The sequence below is a fragment of the Protopterus annectens genome, chromosome 12.part0, assembly GCF_019279795.1.
Source record: "Protopterus annectens isolate FY-2018-M chromosome 12.part0, PAN1.0, whole genome shotgun sequence".
NCBI classification, from domain to species: Eukaryota; Metazoa; Chordata; order Ceratodontiformes; family Protopteridae; genus Protopterus; species Protopterus annectens.
In genome coordinates, this window is record NC_056746.1 from 88,453,925 (window position 1) to 88,476,219 (window position 22,295).

The window sequence follows — 22,295 nt, forward strand, 5'->3', positions numbered from 1 at the left end:
TGGTTATTGAATGTGCTCTTATTTAAAAAAAATGCAGACAATCCTATAAATAAGGGTTGAGCAGAAATGAAAAAAATTCCCATACATGTCAAACAGAGCACCTCACTGGCCCCCTTCAAGAGAAATCTTGATAAGTGGATGGGAATAGAAAATTCGCCTCAGGGATCACTCCAGTGGCTCTACTCGATAGAGGCACCGGGAACTAATGACAAGTAGCATGATGCCAGGGCACTTCTGTGGGCTAGGCTTGTAAAGGCCCCAGGGCCATTAGCCTAGTACACACCTATGAAGAAGAAGGCTAAGCTGTAACTGGAGACGAAAGTTGTTGAGATGTGTATTTTAGATATGTATTTGTTACCAATGGTACTCTGGTATCCCTCATTGGCCTTAAATGTGCAAGAAAGGAAGGGGAGTTTTACTGAAAACATTGGGACTCACACTAAATAAATAGACAACAGAGAAGGATATCATGCTGATTTAGTCATAATAGTTGGCCATTTATTTAAGTATTGAGATTTTTACTAGGTTAGATCAGGAACGAAGCAATGAATTTTATGCTAACAGGGCAGTAAGAGTTTTTTTTATAAAACAGTGGAAAGAGATATGGTCAGCTTTACCTTGATAGTTTGAAAAAGCAAAACATGGTAAATTGCACCCCTGTACTAGTGCATTACAAAAGATATACATGGGATTAGTAAAAAATATATATACATGGTATTAGGAAAAAAAAAGGCAAAAATAAAAAAGAGGTGATGATGTAAGCACAGTTTGACTAGCGAATGTTACTCTGGTTTTTGCATCATTCCTAGATGCTGTAGAAAGGAGCAAAAAGTCCATTCATATCACTGTGTAACAGTGAAGTGTCAGGAGTGAGTTATAAAATTGCTCAGTACAATGTTGTTGTTGTCTTTCAGCTTTTCCTGGTTAGGGGTCGCCACAGCGGAACTCTGGTCTGATAATGATTGGCAGTAGATTTTCACGGTGCCAAGTTGCCAGCTCGATGCTCAACCTTCAACTAAGGCACACCCATTCACGCATGTCTTTCAGAACGCCACTCAATCTGTGGGGGGGACATGCAGACTCCACACAGAAGGCACTCCCCACACACTAGCTGAAAATCGAACGGGAGAACCTCTTGCTGTGCGGCAGCAATGCTAACACTGCACCATTGAAAATAATGATTTAACATTTCTTCATTGCTTGTTAACTGGGCAAATGAATTGGCCATTGGGAACACAGTTTAACTGCTTTACAGTCTACAAGGAAAGGGGTAAATGCAGTATGTAAGAAAAATTCAGAGAAGTCAATCGACCTGCACATCTTTGAAAGGTGGGGGGGTGGAGCACTAGAATACCAGAAATCCCACACAAATGTAGTGGGGGACATGCAAACTCCATACTGAGAGTTACCAGTTATCAGGGCTGAACTGTAGACCCTAGAGCAGTGAGGCAGTGATCTGAGTGGGCCATGAGATACTGTGATGTTTGCCAGCTAGATGTGACAGTAAGAAATGTGTGTGTGACCTGTACCCTTTGACAGTAATGTATATGTTGTCTTATCTATTCTGACCAAAGGGCTTTCCATAATTCATCAGGATTATACTAGGAATGTCCCAGTTATCCAGCATAAGGATAAAGGAAAAGGTCCTTGATGTGCTGATTTGAGTGTATGGAAAATCTTTCCTGGTTAACCAGGACTCAACAAGGGCAATGCTATCATCCCCACCTCCCACTTTCCAATGATGTGCAGGTCAACTGACTTCTTTGCATACTTTTTTAAAATTAAGTTTATTAAATGGGTGCAACATGTTGCATTTAATGGACCACCTTGTCCGAAGAACAATAGCTACTGCCTGCTGATTTGCAGTGAAGATGGCCTTACACTGAATTTGGCGTGGTGCCAATATGAATGGAGCCAAACATATGGCACCCATCTGATTTCCACTGCTTTTTTCAACAGGGTAGTTTTCCAGACAAGCATCTAGGTGGTACATGTAGGAATCAAAGTGCCCAGTAACATTTAACCTTTCCTGCAAATGCCTATTTTGTATTGCACTGTACTTCTAAAAATACCAATAAAGTAAGACTGATTGATTAGCTAAATGGCATCTTTTTAGCAGCAGTGAAACTCATTTAGTAGGACACAAATTTCTTAGCAGCCTAAAAGATAGTGTAATTCAATATTTTATTTTACATGGTGACACACTTAGCGGGAAAAATAACAGAAGAAAAGGAAGTTGTACTCCTGGATAAGTTGCATGGTGCTGGTACTGCAGCTTTCTGCATGGACTAAGAAGTTAAAAATTAATAGTTTTAAACCTGAATTCTGAGTCTCCATCAATCAGCGATCAAGGGCGACAAGCATATTAAGTCAATATTGAAGGCAACACGAATACTAAGTCAATATTGGGTATACATTATCTTATATAGAGATGTGCACGTCTAGTACATGTCATGGGGATGTCTGTTTCATTGTTTAGATATAACAGATGAATATGGAAAACAGATCACTTATATAGCAATATTATTCTGAAAATGCAAGACATTTCTTTCTAAAATAGATCCATCACATAATACTGATAACCACCACTAAGCCACGAGCGATCGAGGATTTTACCCATTCCTTATACACAGTTGGGTTTCACAGTCGTGCATAACTATGGTATTTATTGGAAAATCATGCATAACCCATGAGTGAGTAGTGATTATTAGTGATTATTTGTACAGCACCCCCCCAAAACAAAATGTATTTATTGCAGGTAATACAATATAGTCCTTTGAGCCATGGCTGATGACATCAATGTATACATACATATGAGGAACCACATTACTTTTGCACACATGGCGAGTTTCATACTACTGTCAAACATCTGTTTTGCTCCAAATATAATAATAATAACAATGAATAAAAAAAATCTAGCTTCTCAACGTATACTTCAGATGCCTTGACACTTCAGGACAAGCACTGCAATAAGACGTGTTGTACTGCCCTGCTGTAAATCATGATTTACCCAGAAAACCAGTTTTATTTTATTTATTTTTTTTTTTTATTTCCACTTTGTTGACTAGGTTAGTCGCACTAGGCCAATAGCTTATTTTCAGGGGAGACCCAGTGTGGTATTCATACTGACTTGGAGAAATTTGTCCAGGGCACTGGAAAACTACCTACATTTTTCAATAAGTGCTGTGAGATCTTTTAAGTTATCCTGAGCTTCCACTATTCTGGCAGCTTAGGCCTCAGATAAATGTCTAATCTGAAGGATCGTACACTCAGGAGGGCAGTGCTACAGTGTCAGTATTGAAAACTAAACCAGCTACCTGGAGTGAGAATAGAACCCACAACTTTCTGCATCAGTCAATTATGCTACATATTGAGTTACTTGAGACTGCTAAGCTTTACCACCTCTACCTTCAGCTAAATTTGAGACTGGTAATAGTTACCAGGAGGATGAAGGGAGGTGAACAAGCTTCTTCTCTGGATGTTGCGCTCAGCATAAGTAAACACAGGAAGAGCAGCACTCTTTGGTACAGACCTATGCAATTAACTATCACTCAAGCTTCAGAGCCACATAGCTCACAGTGGTGACTATGGGGTAATGATCTCCAGGGTGAAACCACTGCAGGCTATGCCCCTTGCTTTGGACATTTCCATGTGATGCCACAAATATAATCATGTCCAATTAACTACCCATCATTATTTGTACTGGGGATAGAGGACACACAACACAGCATACCGTTCATCTTCTTAGTAAAAGAAATCTGGACAAAGCCTAAAATAATGGAGGGACAAAGATCCACAAAAAGGGACATATTTAGCTATTGCTTCTATAAACTTAGAAGGTTGCTAGAACAGCAGGATTTGTGTTAGGATGAATTTTCTGAAGTATATGAAGTCTGAAACACAAATTTATGTCAATATTTAATGACTTCAGTCCTCAGTGAATACCAGAAAACTGCACATTTTATGAGGAACAGACCAAAAATATGAGGAATATACAGACAACTGAATAATGCAGGGCTGTTCCACGTGTTTATAAACAGATGACCGTCCATCATGGGATGGGACTGATTTTTAATATACATTTTTTTTGCCTGAGTTGCCCCACCATTAGGTAATAAAGATCATCAGAACTGATTGTCTGTGACTCACTTAATTAGTATGACCTTAAGCAGCACATACCCTCGCTAGTCATTATGCTTTACAAAGGGAAGATAACTCGTTCAGCTGTGCACGTGGCAGGATAGATAACTTGTGCAGCTGTGCATGTGGCAAGGTGGATAACTCGTGCAGCTGTGCACGTGGCAGGATAGATAACTCGTATAGCTGTGCACGTGGCAGGATAGATAACTCATACAGCTGTGCACGTGGCAGGATAGATAACTCATGCAGCTCTGTACATGACAGGATAGATAACTCATGCAGCTGTGCACGTGGCAGGATGGAATCATGATTGGAAGATGTACGTGGGAATCAGAAACAACTACAGTACTCGCCACCTTCTGTATTCTGTTATATTTGTCAATCTCTTAGCCTCTATCACTTTACAATGAGAGTTCATTGTTCCTTTGTATGTTGGGTTGGTTGTCTGTTGTACAAAAGCAATTTTATGAACAATTACTTATGTCTCTTAGAGCATCGCAGCTGTATGTACATAACTGATGAGGGTTGCTGATGTTTCCATATCAGGTGTGTGACTTAATTGTTTATTTGTATTTGAATGAGTTAATGGCATGGTATCCAGTGTCACTGACCACATCCCATCATTTGCATTACATTCCTGATGACATTGCTAGCTGCTTTGTATATGTTTGTTTCCTTAATCTTCATGTTTATGTTGCCTGGTGTGCTGTAAATATTTTTACTGCAGCATCTCACACACTGCCTGTTTTATATTAATGTTGTCTCAGTAAAATGTGTAAAACCACACATTCGCATATGATGCCTTCACATTTATTCTTATATGGATACGTACGTTTCACTGACCTCTTCTGCTTGTCCTTGCTGTACTGTTCAGTTTGGTTACCATTTCCTGTGTGTGACCACTTCCCTACTGCATTCTAAAGAAATGCCTTGGCAAACCACAACCACCCATGCACCTTCAGCTGAAGATGGGTTTTGCAGTGCAGAGCAGAATGCCTCTGAATCAATCCAACATTTCTTCCATTTTGGGATATGTTGTGCAGGTTGTGTCAACTAATTAATTACCGTTCTTTATATTTTATATGTTTTTGTTCACAATGAAGCAGTAAATATCCTTGAACCTTTTTTATGATGTTTTCATTTTAATAATTCAACATTTCTTTACCTATTAAAAATATGGCAACAGAATATTAGAGAAAATTCACAACTTTTCAGATATACAGTCTGGAATTTATAAGTATACAGGTATTTAACCTGGAAAGATATTATAATGAAAACCTTGTGAACATCTTTTTTCATCACTTTACTTAAAGATGCAGTTTTCTTTCACTGTGTTTGTAAGAGGTCACGTTATTATTTTGCTGGTCTGAGTCCAATATAGACAAAATAGCTTTTTTTTGTTCAGATGGTTTATGTATCGTATATCTCAGCGTGACATTCATCTGGCTATAACTGTCCCTAGCTTCTGCAAAAGCTCTATTGCATAGAAACAGAAACCTAGGTACTGTTTTATTTGTGCAAGGTATACCTTTCTGCACATTAAAGCATTAGGAATCCATTTTTGGAGAAACTGAGGCATGCATGGTGTTTCACTGATTTCTGAAGGCCATATATTATTATAGTAGTTCTATTTCCAATATTAACCAATTGTCTGTATGAGGAATCTGAGCTTATCTTAAAAACACACACAAGCAGAAACATACATTCTCAAAATTGTATTTGGTATGATGATTTCCGATTGTTATACTTGTCAACTGTAAAATATTTTTGAAGAAACAACAGTTTTCTGTTTTCATTTATAGGCAGTCATGAAATAATACCAGGGCCCTTGTAATTCACAGTTTTGATCCTAATTCAGTAAAGATGGAAGGGAGCAGAGTGGAGTGAGTGAGAGAGAAGCAGAGATGAGAGACTAAAGCACAGCAGGGATTGGAAAGCTGAGTATGATGTTCTGCATGCACTGAGCTCTATTCCTGTTATTGGGTGAGGCTCTCAGCTTCATAGGACTAATTGGAGGTTCAAGGCTGTTTTAGTCTTATGACAACGATATACCTTGACCAGTACCTGTCCTCAGGATTTACTTCTTTCTCAAGGTGGGAGAGCCCAGTTAATTCCTGAGTAAATTGAAGAGGGCACATCCAGTCATCCACATGTCATTTGAAGGAAGATATTAAATCACAGTGCTTAACTTGCTGAAGAAATTTATTCCAAAGATGGGGATGATAACTCTGTCAATCAAGTTATTTTTATCTTGATAAAGTTTTAGATGTCTGACTCTAATGTTAGCCAAACTGTTTGTCTTGCCGAGATACACGAGACCAAGGAACATTGGGTCTCTATTTGTATGGTAAGCAAGACACCAATCACCACTCAGGAGGCTGTAAGATGCAATGTACAAAGACGGGGTATCAAGTCTTTCCTTGTAACTTTAAGTGAGGTACATATTAAAGGAACTGTTCTACTCTGTAATGGTCAGTTCAGTGCTGAATACAGGGAAATGATCATGTCTTTGGAGCTAAACTAATTATTATTATTTTATTATTTGTGATGAGTAGAAGGATTTTGTCAATATAAATGCAATGTGATGATGAAAGGAGAGGCAGGTATCAGCCCAAATGCCTTCTTCTCTGGTTATGTTTTCATTTAGTAAGTGTGTTATCGATGTGGGTAATTTCTCTTTTCAGAAGGAAGTAATACTACATTTTTATGTGTTCATTTTAAGCTCATTAACTCTTCACAATGAGCTTAATCTTTTTGACAACTGCTTCCAGTTTACATTTGTCTGCAAATTTGGTTAGTAAGATTTCCTGGTTACCATTTTAAGATCAGAAAATTAGCTTGCAAACTAGAGAGATTCAAATACAAATCCCCGGGGACTCCACTGCATGATTTGAAGAGGCACCTGCCATGCGAAGTACATGGGGTATGTCCTTCAGCCACTTGGCTATTCATCTCACCACAAAAGGGTTCATGTTGAAGAGTGATAATCTCTCCTACAATTCTGGCATGAGGTATGGTATTAGATATATACGCAAGACTAAAATAAGCTGAATGAACACCATAACCACTGTCTGCAGCTTTTGGGTTCCTCTTTAAAAAAATGAACAATGTTCAATAGGCATGGCCTTCCTTTGACAAAACCAAACTGTTGTGGGGGGGGGGGGGTCAAGTCTAATGAGGTTCTTGATATGGTTATTATTGAGATTGGTTATAATGTATTCCATAGCTCTACACATCATACTTGTATGGCAGATTGATCTGTAGTTCTCAGTGTATGTGCTAGGGCTGACCTTATGGAGGGGCATCACTACATCAGGATGCTAGGATTTGGGAACAAAGCCTGCAGCTAGGCTTAGATTAAACAGTTTAAGGAGATATTTGGCGAGGAGCCATTTGACATTATTTAATAAGCACTCAGGGGCAGTGGAGGAAGTGGTTTTGGTTTATCTAGCACTTTTAGAACATGTTTCTTTGTGGAACTAGTAGACAGAAGGGATTGCGTAATGAGTGGTGATTAAATTGGGGGGGGGGGGTTTCAATAGTGAAGTTAGCAGAGATCTAATATGTTAGCATATGTACAATGCCTTTGGGGTTAGAGTGAGAGGTACCATTTAGCAAAAGCAATGTTAAGTATTATTTCTTAGTTTTCTAACATTGCCAAAAAAACAACTTGTAGTTACTCATTTCAGGAAGTAATTTCCATTCTTGATTTACTTTACTGGTCTATAACGTGTTTGTTTTGTGATATTTTATACTGTTCTCAATTTGAAGAGTTTTTACTTTAATCTACAGTTTAAAGAATGTTTGCCTTTCTTAGCTGACCACAGAGGAGGGGGTTGTTTTTAAATTTCCCACTGTATTTGGCTAAAGCCATGATTGCTAGATCTATACATGTTCCATGTGGGCATAGAACTCCTAAGTGAAGCTATCTTGTGTGTCTGGGTCAGTAGCAGCAGTTAAGTAATAGGTAAAGTTAGAGATTCATCATATAACTGCATATGGTTCATTTAAAGAAGACATCAGCTATAAGGGGTATTGTGGTTCTGACAGTAAATGTTCAACTTAATCGTAGAAGGAGGGGCTAGGGAGGTAGGGGCAATATCCGTGAGGACTACAACTGGAATATTTGGGCCTCTACTGGGATGATGAACTGTTTGATACAGGACATTTGTATTTATCAAATCAAAAAAGTCTCTGGGCATGCCCTACTTTAGGGGGATAGGTGCTTCAATGTATGACTGGGAAGTTTAAGCCACATTGGATTATGATATTACTCTCAGGAATTTCATCTTGAGCTTCTAGGACTCTAACACGATCACTGGGTGTAACAGAGAGGATTATTCGGCTTAGTAAAAGCAGGTAGCTTGTTTTGTTTATGGTAATCTGAAGTTCTAGTAGCTCAGTTTGTTGGCCTCTGAGTATAGATATGATGTGATTTTTAACAAATATAGAAATACCACTGCAGCTTCTACCATGCTTGAAAGTATGGTGACTGCAATCCCGTTGTATGGCATGAGTACTTTTTCTTACATTTAAACCACGTGTCTGTAGGAACACATATATGGGCCTCTTCTAGACGTAGGAGTAACTCAGGAGTATATCAGAATCTGGCACTTTGTTATTGACACTCCCGGTATAACTAAGAACATCCATAACTTGTTTCATCCGAGTCATTCCTCCAGGTGCATCTCCAGTTAACTCCTAATGACGCTTCTAGTCATCAAATATTGCTTGTTTTTATTTACATCAATAATTCCAAGACCATGCTATGTACAAGGGTATAAAATATTTCATCTTAAAGCTTACATGATGGCAAACTCAACTGCATTAATATTTGACCTTTGTCTAGTGCAGGTAAAGAGATATTAAATATTGTTTTTATGATATTAATTTATATAGATATAAATTTTCACATTTTTCTAAATATCTCAACAACCAAGTAACAAAGCCAGAACTCCTTAACCTCATATGAAAGCTCTCAGCTAGATGAATAAACTGCTGCTGACAGTATGTGTCTGACTTGAGTGGTTGCTGAGATATTGTACATTGTTTACAAAATATTACAAACATAATAGTTACTGTGTTTACTGTAACTTATAAATTTCAGTTTAAGACCTAGAACCTAAAGAATACTACCACTATAAAAATACTTTGTGCTTAAGAGTTTGCCATTTATACTTCTTTCATTACCCCTGTGGTTCCAGAGATATGAACTTTTGTTTGAAATATAAAGACATAATTTGATTCCATCAAAAGGCTTAGGCTCCACCCATTGAAAGTTACCGTGCAAACTTCCTGATGAGTTAATATGGTTCATTTTAGGGTCAGTTTTACTGCTAATCTTAAACGTCCATTAGATGAAAGAAGCACGTCATCCCTTGCAGGATTCCACTCAGGATGCAAGCCTTCCCTGCATCCTTCATAAGCTGAGAGAATTCCAACATGTCTCTCTGCATGTCCCTCAGTGTTTTGTGCTGCAAGTTATTAATTTCCACAGGGACCATGACCATGCCACAGTCACACTTGTCTCTAGGAAGAGTTCTGAGTGCCCTTGTAATATCTGTAATCCTGGCAACCCAAAGACAACTGACTCTAACTCTGTAATTGTAAACCGTGGTGAGTGGGTATCTGTGTGTCTAGCAGCTGAGTCATCAATCACTGATACGTTCTTTTATCAGAGGCTAGTTTAGTATTGCTTGACTGATGACAAGTTTTACTGTTGACTGTTACCTGACGGCAGGCTGAAAGAGGGTGAATGAAATGAGTGCAGTGCCGAATTACGAGGGTGGCTCAGTCTGTAGTTAGTAAATATTTTTTTTTCACATATGTGCATATATTGTGTATGTGTGTGTGTGTGTGTGTGTGTGTGTGTGTGTGTGTGTGTGTGTGTGTGTGTGTGTGTGTGTGTGCTTGTTTGTTTAAAATGTTAAAAGTTTAAGTCTGACAGTAACAACATAGGATTAATTATCCTTATGACAGAATAACCAGAGAATATAAAATCAGTATTATTTTACATTACAGCTGTTTTAAAAAAATAGTATATTTGTTATCATGATAACAAAAAAAGTTTGTTATAAAGAACCATGCAGTTAGAAATCCTGATATATTTGTATCTCTGTAAGTTAAGGCAAGCAGATTATCCAACACCAATGATAATAGAAGGATAGAGCCCTGTCCTATGTCAAAATAGTGTAATCTTAATTAGTGCATTGTACGCCTGCTGAAAGTGATTGGAGAGGAGGGGAAGTGTGACAAAGGTCTGCCTGCTCAGTTGACTTCAAGAAGAGGTCTGAGATAAGTTTATGGAAGAGGCTATTCCTTCTTGGAGGTTTGTTGAAGAGCATGCTGTGTATTGTGTGTTGGATATAACAGGCTACACCTGGAGGGAATAAATAGTCAGGTTAACTCAAATAAGTGACAGGACTGGGAGAAGAGGTAGTTAGGAGGATCTATGCTCTCTGAGGGTTCACCCTCATCAGGGAATATTCCCACTATGGGCTGTCAAAAATAAAAAAAAAAATAAGTTAAGACAGGTAGATCAAACCTAAGAAGTATCCACTCACTATGACTGCTGTAAGTGTGAACAGTGTGAATGGTGCTAAATATAAATATGGTCTAGATTTATTGAAGTGTGAATCTTTCCTTTCATCAAGGTGCAGTCACCTCAGATCTAATTATTTTTAGTAAGGGAATATAAGGCATCAAGCTATGGTAAGGTGGGGTGTACTTTTGCTGCCTGGAAAGCATGGTTTGAAATTTCACTTTTAATTAATTCTTAATTAAATCAGAATTAAAATTCACATAATTCTTAATCATATCACCATAACTCTTAACTTTGTGAGCTGGAAAATACCAATTACTCTGAAATCATATGGTACCACAACATTCTGAGTGGCCCCTTTAAATATTGATTGAATTTTTCTGGTCACAGGTTCTGTGTTGTTATCCTGTTTCCTTGCCACTGAACTCCAGACCCAGCATCATTAGAGATCCAATTCGCTACAGTATTAGTGACTTGTTTTCAAGTCAAATAATAGAGAGACAGCAGACAAGCAATGCTGGATCTTCTAAATAAATGTAGGCTATTTACTAGATACATTATTTTGATGCTTATTATGTTATGATAACTTACATACAAGGCTTGTTTTGTGAATTTTCTAACTGTGGATGTAAGCCTCGCTACTTAGAATATCCCAAACTGCATGCTGCAGAATTTACTGCAACACTATGTACAGAGAAAGTGGGGTACAAATGGCTATTTCATGGAATAACATTTACCGTATCATTGCAGTTATTTTCATTCTGCATTTGCTTAAATGAGTTAGCTTTCCATTGTTATTGTTTGTTTTACTGTTTGTTAATTGTTTTACTTTTTAATGTGATTCTCACCTCTCACACACACACACACACACACACACTGATAATTATGCCAGCTATAAACAATAGCCAAGTTTGTTTTGGTGGTCTGCTACATTGTTTTCCCTTTAGGGTACCTGCCGTCATGATAAACAACTGCACATGTTTTGAACACTGATTCTTGTGATAGTACAAAGTAAGCATAGATGGTGTTTCATTCTAGGACATTCTGATATTGACTTTACTATTCCCATTCCAGTTAATTTCTTCAAATCTGTTGGGTTTCTAATGCCATGACAGAAATGGACCCCATTCCTAAGTCAGGGGATAATTAAAGTTCATGAAATTAGTATTGGTTCAATCTTTGATGTTAGCCAAAAGTGTTCTTCACAGCAACCGCAATGTGCCCAGTAATGACTCCTCCTGCAGTTCGTACAGAGTTACATGCATGGGTAACATATATAAATATGACTGTAGATACTTTTTTATTAGACTCATTGCTCTTACAACTACTGGAATTGTTTGGGTATTTTTGTCTTAAGACATTTTTCTCCATTCTGCCTGCAAATCCTGATATATTATGGTGTAGCCATTTCAATGATCAATGCTACTTTTGTCTTTTTTCATGGACTCCTACATTGTTGTTTTGCATCGGTTTTTTGAATTGCTGGAAATGCGTGATCCCGTGTGATGTACTCCTCTTTATCATTCTCTGTAATGCTTTCTGCTTTATGTTTCTAGTGCTCAGTAAAGATGAAACCAACCGTTGAGAAAAAATAACCTTTATCAGACAACAAAGCTTTCAGGCAAAAAAACCTTTCTCAATGTTTCTAGTGCTCCTCAGCTACTTCTGTATCACAGTGTTTGCACAATCTCCAGTGCAACAATATTGCTATATTATGGTACCTTTCAGTGTACAGACCCTCTGCCATGATTGCATCACACCCAGTAACCAATTCTTTTTTACAGAACCTACATTTGTCTGTTTTTCCCACGTTTAATGGATTTTGCAAACCAATGTGTATGTAGTTCATTATCCTAGGCTGCCAATATCAACCTTTCATCCTTTGGTTTCAACTCACCCCTTCTTAACCACTCGAGTCAAATCCTGATCAACATGAGGTTGTTCCAAGAGATCTCTATATTTACCACTAAATTTATGACTTTTCCACATTCTTTTCCTTCTCATACGATGCTTCTGCTTATATTCTTTCTTCTCGTTTTTGGAACATTTGGCTGCTGTCTGATTTTTGTCTACTTCTGGTTTGATTTCCATTCCTATTTACCACATGAATAGTTTTGCTATACTGAGCAAAGAGGTCATCTAAGACTTCCTATCCTCATGTTTTAAAACGTTCACTATGGTTGGTTCTGATGAGGTCAGCAGACATGTATGCAGTCCGGGCAGTCCCATGACAGCAGAACCATACATGTAATCAATTTCAAGGAGCCCTGTACCTCCTGCAGAGGGAAGGATATATAAGCTTGGTATACACTGATTTTTGTGTATCATTTAATAAGCATGAAGCATTTTCTTGTTTTTTTGTCCAAGTTCCATTAACTTTTGGGGCCAGTCAATTACACTAAAACTGTAAGTTAAAACAGGGATAGCAAATTGGTTTGTAGCCTGAACATTGTCCTTAGATGTCAGTATTAATTGTAATCTTCTGAAGTATTACTTACTGATATTCTGTTCAGTTTCATCCTGTCATCCATTGCTCTTTCATATGGGAACTCACTAGGCTATCACTCCACAACATTGACTGCATCAGAGTTGCCACTGTTTCCTGTTCCTTGCCTTGCTGTGCAACTCCCGATGAACTTTTGTACTGGTTTCCTGCTGAGGGCTGCAGAGCATCTTCATGTGGCAACTGATCAGATGTTTTTTGTTCCACCTGTTTCTCCATAATTTGGGGACTCGATGTTACCAGAGTTGGATTTTCTATAGTAAATTCCTCACTTCCCAGGTAATCCATAACTTCAGTTTTTTTATTTATTTAACTTCTTCATTACTAATACCCTTTGCTACTTCCCCCTTTGTTTCTTATTTTCTTGTTTTGTGAAAGTTTTCATACCTGGATGCCTTTGCCTGTATTTCTCTTTAAATATATTTGGTGCTGTTTTTTTGTATTGATTGGTTTGGCTTCCTCCTTTGCATCAATACTGCACTATATTAAATCTCCTTTCTTTCCCATGTCCATGTTTCTTTTTATACCGTAACAAAATCTCTAGTTTTTGTTCTTTATATATTTGCCCTTCTTCTGTTCTTTTTCCTAGCAGACCCAAGTTGCTTTGCCTGTGTGAGGTTTTTAATAGATCTGTTGTATTAATGAACACACATTTGCATTTGAAGCTTTTGACAGTTTTTCTTGTGCAAGCAATTTTCATTCCTCTAATTTATGTCTTAATCTTTGTGAATATCTTCTGTCTGAATATTTTGGGCTTTTTGCATAATAGAAACAAAGCATACTTTCTTCTTTATCTTCAGTAGTCTGGTCTATCATCTTTATGGCTCTTTTTTGGCCTGGCAGTTTTTGTGGATTTTTTGGACTGTTGTTACCATTTACAACGGGGTGCCATCTTTAACTGAGCTTGGCCTAACCCCATTGTAGTAATGTTTCCATGTCTTGAGGATTCAACGCCCTCATTTTTCACAGTCCTGGCACCAGTGCGCATACCAAGATTAGACACCTTTTTATCCTGGGACTTGTGTTCCCAGCTGTCTTTTTTATTTTTTAACCTGCCTCTTCTACTCCCCTTTTCTTGCTGATTTTGTCATCTCTCTATTTGGACCCATTTACACTGAGGCATAGACAGTGATGTAGAGGATTTTCCTTATGGACTTGAAGGAAAGCACTTCAAGTTAAAAAAACAAAAAAGCCAGTGTGTCATTTTTTGTCATTGTTACAGTCTGGAAATAATTCATATTTTATTTCAGGATGCGTGGCCTTTCTCTGGGTTTTACAATGCATTACATTTTCTTAAAGGCTGATGGAGGCAAAAAAAAAAACTGTCTAATCTGCTTTTAGAAAATGAACTTGGAGAACCAGTGAATCACACTGGATGTTTAGTGTTCTAAACGGGTGAATTAATGTAGCAGGGAAGCTTGGTAACAAACAAGTACCCCTACTCATGACAGGAAAGCCATGTGCCATGACTGAAATTGTTTACTGGAACCACCATTTCCTTTGTTTACTCCAGTTATGTCTCTTAAAAAGTCACAGTTAGCAAGTAAGAGAAAGAAAAGACAAAACACACACACACACACACACACACACACACAAACTCTAAGACAATTAAATGCAGTAGCACTTAACCAGTACATGCCGTTTCATTTCCCTTTGCTAACCATGGGTCTTGAAAATCTATAATTAGTCAAGGAACAAAAGGAAATAGAAAAGGTAACTGCAGCAGTAGTTATGAGAGCATCATGCCACGGTTTAAAAATATATAAGAAGGATCAGACTGTCATGCTTTTTTGTACTGGAAAAGGGGGCAGGAACAAACACCATAATGTTCCAAGGTTGCTATTTTATGTACCTTTTACCGAAATTTGTTTGTTGTTTTAAAAAGTTACTGTATGTTTGAATAAATTGTATTTTTACAGGCTTCAAAACCACTGCTGTAGAATACTTTGTAACTAGTACCAGAGGAAATTACTAATAATGTTAGTTGTTTTTCTGTGACATAACTCAGCCAGCCCTTTAAAAGTTAAAAGAAAGGGTTTAAGCAAAAGTGCACTATAATAGTATACATTCAAATATATTGTATTTTTTCAAGTTTTATATGCTACTGTTTTAGATATTTCTGTATTTAGTATCACAAGAAATGTTAATAATGTTAGTTGCTTTTTTTAACATGACTTAGCCCTTTAAAAGTTACATGTAAGGGTTTCAAGCAACAGTGCTGCATAACGCACTAGTAGCTGTTTTAAATGATGAGTCACATGACTATTTAAAATGAAGGGTTGTATGTATATATACTTAGTTTGTTGGTGTTATAAGGTTTTATGGTCCTGAAGAAGTCTCACAAAAATTTCAGGGATGAAAGTACTTAACCATTTGTACTTGGATTTCTTTTTGGATTTTTGTGCCTCTTCATGTTCTCTGTTTTATTAAATTTATTTTTTATACTTCAGACTTTTTTATACATTTTGTGAAGAGAATCCTTGTTGGACTGCAAAGATATTTTTTACTGCCATTTTCTGCTCAGTACACACAGTGTAACATTTTTATCTGTTTACTGTTATCAAAACTTTGTCAGATAAAATCCAGACGTAAATGCCCTAGGATAGCATGTTAATGCATCATAAAGGATCTGATATCAGAGTCTGTTAAAAAGAAAAGAAAAGTGGTCCGGCAAATTACTGTTACAAATGAGACTTTAACTCAGTCCAAGATGATGACTAATCCTTATTCGTTGTTTGTTTTACTTGGAAAAATGAATATGCTTCGGATAGCTGTTTCCCCATAGAATGATGTTTCTTTTTTTTTGTGCTTCAGAACTGAGAAAAGAGTTAATGTAAGGAAACCTTTGGATATGTAAGGAAACCTTTGGATAAGCTGTGAAACAGGAATTAGAGACCAAAAACCTGATAGCTGATGAATTAAAACCTGAATGGGTAGATGAAGTTAGAAATATATTTGTAGTGCATGCATATGTAGACGTTTAGAACACATTGGGATGTTTTCTTTGGTACAAAAAAAGAATACCGGTTTTAATTTAAGCGATGAACCTTGACATAACCGAGGAACGGGGAGTCATTTATTTATTTTGTTGTTGGTTAAGAATACCGGTTTTAATTTAAGCAATGAACCTTGACATAACCGAGGAACGGGGAGTCATTTATTTATTTTATTGTTGGTTAAGAATACCGGTTTTAATTTAAGCGATGAACCTTGACATAACCGAGGAACGGGGAGTCATTTATTTATTTTGTTGTTGGTTATGATGCCTGTATTAGGGTTGCCACCTTTTCAAATGGCCAAAGTGGGACATTTTTGGTACAAACATCAGATTTTACAAGCTGACACATACCCACGGTCCATACAAAGGATAGAACTTAACTTTTTTGCCTAAATAAAAGCTTATTCTTGTAGCATTTTAGTTGCTTATTCTGTTTCATATAAAATTTAGGTATTTTAGATACAGAATAACTGTTTTATGCAACTATTACATAAAATATAGGAAATAATTTTGTCCTAAAATCTCAGGACATTTGCCATTTTTACAATTTTTTGTCAGGACACAACTGCCCAAAGAGGGACTTTCCCTCACAAAGTGGGACAGGTGGTAACCCTAGCCTGTATTGATGAAACTGTTGTAGATTTGTCATAGTAAAACTTTAGAAAAAGTTAAATAGTGGAAAGTTTTTGTCCTGCAGGAGTGTCTTCTGATTGCTGTTTGGAAGTTTTCCTGTAGATGCTGATTAACATGATACCTGGGAGCTCACTTTTTTGTCCATTTCCATTAGATTATTTAAGATGGGAATCTGAAAATGTTATTTTTGTCCATATACTTTTTGAAATCGCTAATCTTTTCTCAAACTGTTTTATCCAAAGATCTAATTCTTTAACAAATTACTGCCGTTTTGCTCCACTTTCATTTTTCTTTTCGGGGCCATGCAGCTATTATCGGTAGTTGTGCAGCTGTTATCGGTAGTTGTGCAGCTGTTATCGGTAGTTGTGCAGCTATTATCGGTAGTTGTGCAGCTGTTATCGGTAGTTGTGCAGCTATTATCGGTAGTTGTGCAGCTGTTATCGGTAGTTGTGCAGCTGTTATCGGTAGTTGTGCAGCTGTTATCGGTAGTTGTGCAGCTGTTATCGGTAGTTGTGCAGCTGTTATCGGTAGTTGTGCAGCTATTATCGGTAGTTGTGCAGCTGTTATCGGTAGTTGTGCAGCTATTATCGGTAGTTGTGCAGCTATTATTGGTAGTTGTGCAGCTATTATCGGTAGTTGTGCATTCATCCATTTGGTTAATTAGTTATTCAATTTATTTTCAAATCCTGCTTTATGGAGTTGATGTTCTGAGACCTGCTTCTATTACACTGGAATATATTACTATAGTTAGTTGTCATTGTAAATGATAATTAACTCTCATCTTCCCATTTTCCAGTGCAGTGTGATATGGCTGGAAAACGCACCCAGCTGTTTAATGAGCATGTGATGACTGCAGCTGTGGGATTGTAGTACTTTTGGCTTTACCTTACAATAAATGAGATATCTGAGACAGGGTTTGAAGTTGGAATATCTAGAAGTCATTGCTTAAAAAATTATAATGAAACACAACAGTACCGAAGACTACCTATTTTATTTTGTCTCCACTGCTTGTGAGTCATTAGCTCTCCCATAATTCATTTCTGCTATTCTTTTCTCTTATAACAAGAGACAGTCGCTGGAAGCCATCAACCATCAGAATTTATCTGCTTATTACATCAGTCCACATCCTAAGCTGCTGATCTGCATGTTTGTTTGCACCACAGTCTGCTATACCTTCTCACTACATTATTCGTGTGTACACTCCAGCATGTACATTGCTTAAAAATTACCGCACAGTGCAGCAAGACAAAACAAAGCACACATCCCTGGCCTTTGTTCTGCTACTTCATTGCATTACAGCAGGAGAGGTAAGGCAGCATCTAATGCTCACTCCCACCTCCCTTGTCAGCCCCTCTAATGCTCAGGACACTAACTGATCACAAGTCATCTGGGTTATCCCTTTGTGCCAAGATGTAGACAGCACTGCACATTTTCTGTTTGATTTGATTAATATGTTGAGTGACTGGGAAACCAGAGGTGAAATATGGGCTTGCTACTGGGACCAGTATGAGTTTTGTTGAACTGGGGGTTGAATAATGAAGCAAACAATGTGCATGTCATTGTAAGTGCTCAGTTTATTTGAAAAATGTGTTGGCTTTCCTATTTTCAATCTTTGTATACTGTAAAATACTAGTTCCTTTTTACTTTGTGCCTCACCTGTGTTGCCCTGCTAAACAAAAGGTTAATTATAAATATTGCCATTGCTTGTTCTAGAGAGTAACCCAGCTTCTTTTGGACAGAATTCAACATTTATTCTAATGTGACATTGATTTCTCTTCTAGCCTGGTACTATTAAGTGTGTGCTGTACATATCTGAGTTCAAACTATATTTAGTCCATATGCAACACTTGCTGTTTTGTATGTGAGTTTGTTGGCTTTGATATTTCAACATGAATTTAACATTACACCTGCCCAGCAATCCCCATGTGTGTCATTGTATTCTTCTAGCGTTCCACCTCAAGGGCTCTACAACTGTTGCTGTATTTAGGTCATCTAAAACAACATGCCAGGGGATGTGAATTATTAATGATGAATAAATAATGCTAAATACAGTAACCATCACTTCTGTGATCCTTTGGAACAAATCAAATCAATAGCATTTTCATTTTGTCAAATTAGAAAGTGACATACTCGGATCACAGGTACCAGTGTTTAGTCACAGCTGATGTACCACCACAAGTATATAAAAAACACCTTTTATTGCAACAGAGCTGTAGCAGTTTTTATTTATTTTATTTATGTCAGTATATCTCAATACCGTGTGGAAAATGATAATGTGGATCGTATTTTAAATGTGATAACCCTTGGAAAGATTCCATGACGAATGACCATGCACTGTGACCAACCTTATATATTTGTATATTTCATGATAGGAAATCTAAAAGGCTATGTGTGACTATTGTTAATACTTGCATTTTAAGACACCTGTTCAAAGAAATGTGACTCGATTTTGTAACAAAAAAAATGTAATTTAGAAGTGAGTTTAATGTTGCTAAATTGACTTAATTAAAAAAATAAAATATAGTCAATGGAGTTTGCTGCTGGAGAGACTTACTTTTCAGTGGTGTCCCGGGAGCTTTGATCTCATTATGTGACTTTGGAATTACACGCTGTAAAAATAGACACCGAAGGAATCAAACCCTTTGATGTTAACAGCTTTTAACCCTATGTGTTTTACTGTCAAATTAATTAAAGAAATGTCTCAAGAAACAAATGCAGATTATTAGAGATATGATCCTGCTTTGTACTACTTAGAACTGTATCTCAACAGAGAGTGTTTGGGGCATGCATAAAACAGACCTGAAACAAAAACTGCTTGAGAAGAGAAGGGCAAATGCAAAATAGGTTTCAACATTTAATTGCCACAGAGTTCCAGAAAGATCCCTCATCAGGACTGGCTACTAAAATAGTACTAACTCACTATGAAAGTTAATTATTTCTGTAACTTTAATTTAATTGTGAAACTCTTCCCATAAGATTAATCACTGTTTACTTCTACTACCTAAGGGATTCCTTTCGGTCCTGACTTTGTTCCCCTAGTAGGGAGAGAGAAGAAAACATTAACAATGAAAAGGGTGGATTTAGATAGCTGCAGTTAAACACATCCTTTACTGGAAGCTTTGTGATGTAGGCATGCGAGAAACAGAGTAATAAGGTAGAACAGATACCTCAACAACAACACGTAAGAGCAAATAAAACTAAAATATGACCAACCAGTGTCCAAAAGATAAAAAAGAGTTTATTCAATTTCTCTAGCACCTTGTCTGTAACAATGAGGCGAGCTGCTAACTCGTTCGAGTTACAAAATAATTATGTATTTATTTGGTTTTCCTCTTTTGTTAAAATGATTATGCTAGCTAGGGCATGAGTGGTTTTCTTTTTTTTCCATATTCGGCTAGGAGCAGCTACTAATAACAAGAAATTATATTTCTTGCACAAAAACTTGATCTGTATACATTTGGCCATTTATTTATTTATTTATAGTTTGATTACTGGGGAAGTCCACTGGGCCCAAAGGACCCGTTTTCAGTAGAGGCCCAGGGAGAAAAGCTCCAGGAAACATAATACAGTACAGATATAATAGACCATCATGTGAACTCACTATTCATATACAAAACAAGACAATATCTGAAATGAAACTGGACATTTTTTAAGAATGCAGATCCTGTGTTTATTGAAGTACAACACCAGGGCCTTCATATGTGCTTCCATTCATTAAATTTAACTGTATTCTGTTTGTAAACTTTTGGTTGTACATTGGAGGGGCACATGATAGGAGCTTAAAGTAAGCCTGGCCAAAAAATGGTCACCAGTATAGTCAGTAATGTAGAGTTTACCCAGTTTGATGTCACATTTCTGACTTGGTACAAGCATCTTGCTGGGTAGGCTTTGGCTTTTTTATTAATACAAGTAGTTTACTTTTGCAGGGCAAAAAATGTATCTTGTCCTTTCTGTTTATTTTTCAAACATCTTTTTGAGCATCTGTGGTTTGAAAAAGGAAATGCAGTCCAATTCTTAATTTGGGTGATATAGAGAGAGACACTTGATGCTTTAAATAGTTGCCTCGCTATAGGTACAGCCAGCATAATTGCTGTAATTGCAGTCAGAATTTTTTTCTTATTGGAGAATATGGTATCTTGTGTATTTATATGATTTGTCACCAGGAGGCGCACCATGTACAGAGTAAAAGTTGGCACGTGATGCAGTAGTAGTTTATACTTTTTCATCCATCCATTCATTCAGTTAATCAGTTATTCATTTTCAAAAACCTGCTTCAAGGAGTTGATGGTTCGTAGAGCAGGTGCAGCCCATCCTTCCAAGCAATGAACAGGAAGCAGAAAACCAGTCCTGGATGTGAAAAATTACAGTTGTACATTCAGCAGCTCTCCCTGCTTAGGGATCTGTTAGTTACCAATTTGCAATATGGTAGACAATATAAGAGTTTAAGAAATTACTCAGCCAGTATATCCAAAGAATTTATTTTATTATATATAAACAATTGATGTTTCTTCTTCTCGCCTCGATCGCTATGTGTATGGATAATTTAAATAATGAGGAAGTATATAGAATTGCTATATGGAAGGAATATGAAACAGCCTTGTCAGCATATATAATGAAAATAAATAAATATAAGAGTTTAAGTTGTTTGCCTAATTTTTCAATAATACTGGCACAGATGATAACATAGAAAGCCTTCACCATGTCAAGATAAGCAGTGTGCGCAGGGTGACCACTGTCCACAGCCTTTGTAACCTTTTCAGAACAGTTTACTTGGTTCAAGAGACAGAACCTGGTTCTTACAAAACCAAACTGACTGGGATCTAGATCAGTTAAGGTGCCTACATCTGCATAAATGAGTTCTGCTATGATAGTTCCATGGCTTTGCATATAAGGCAGGTGAGGTAATGGGCATGCAGTTACTTGTGAACTGCTAATATATTGCATATCCTTGGGACTGGACTATGTGATATTATTGTGGAGGAGCTCATTGCATTGTTGAACATTATTTCTCAATTTCATGACAGAAAAGAAAAAGGATTTGGCTATGCAAAGATCGAAAATACTTCTTTCATGGGACCTGACAACATGCATACTTATTTAATAAATAATGCCAAACATGTACTCTCTGAACCTGTCCTCAAACTGTTTAGCTTAAGCTTAGCCACAAGGTTTATTCTTGAATCCCGGTGACTGCAGTGAAGATGTCCCTCTGGGTGGCCCCATCATGGACTCTGGAAATTATAGTCCCATCAGCCTGATAAAACTGATCTACGGAGGTATGGAATGTATTGTAACTGACCTTATCAATTCTAATATTTATTTATTTATTTGTTTGTGTTACATTTCTTGACCAAGGAGGTCTGGCTGGAGACAAAGGCCACTTTTTAGCAGAGACCCAAGGAGAAAAGCATACAGTACAATCAAAATCCTTTAATTTGTATGCAACCAACAATGTCCGGCAGAATACAGTAAAACTAAAT

At 37.2% G+C, this 22,295-nt stretch overlaps 1 protein-coding gene across 2 annotated transcripts in view; it reads left to right on the top strand.

Annotated features, from left to right (window-relative positions):
- Positions 1-22,295, top strand: part of CARD11 (caspase recruitment domain family member 11) — a 2,459,919-nt gene that overhangs the window by 43,754 nt on the left and 2,393,870 nt on the right. The gene's annotated exons all lie outside the window — the stretch shown is intronic.